Source organism: Carlito syrichta, unplaced genomic scaffold (assembly GCF_000164805.1).
Source record: "Carlito syrichta isolate Samal-C Ts95f unplaced genomic scaffold, Tarsius_syrichta-2.0.1 Scaffold306846, whole genome shotgun sequence".
Lineage (NCBI taxonomy): Eukaryota > Metazoa > Chordata > Mammalia > Primates > Tarsiidae > Carlito > Carlito syrichta.
In genome coordinates this window covers 499,612-500,163 of record NW_007250942.1, presented here as the reverse complement: position 1 = coordinate 500,163, position 552 = coordinate 499,612, and positions in this window count along the sequence as shown.

Genomic DNA, 552 nt, shown 5'->3' with positions numbered 1-552 from the left:
CCACCCAATCACCGTAATGATCTTCCCCCATCAAGGGGAATGGTTAAAAGGACTCAACCAAAGCAACTGGCGGCCATTGCCTTGCTAGACTCTGGCGTGGCCGTGTGCTCTTTGAGCTATGGCTGTCGCCACACTTCCTGGCTTTGGCCCCCTCCCCCATCTTGGGGAGGTGAATCTTCTTTCTCCCTTCTCTCTCTCTCTAATTTACTTTTAAATAAATTTTTCTTTCTTTGCCTCTTTGTGTGCTGCAATTCTTTGCATTACTTGGATCTCTGAGTTACCAGTGCCATGCCTCCCCTCACCTCTCCATCCACCCTCACCCTACCTGTGCCCTAACAATTTTTACTCCTGGCTTGAACACATCCTGCTGCCTCTCCTGGCAAGGGTTCACCACTAACCAATCTTTGAGAATTAGTTGTGGAGCATTCCAGAAGGGACCCAGTTATTTTTTTTTTAACATTTTTTATTTTAAAACTGTGGGGCCGGGCTCGGTGGCTCAGCTTGTAAACCCGCGCCTTTGGGAGGCTGAGGTGAGTGGATTGCCTGAGCCCG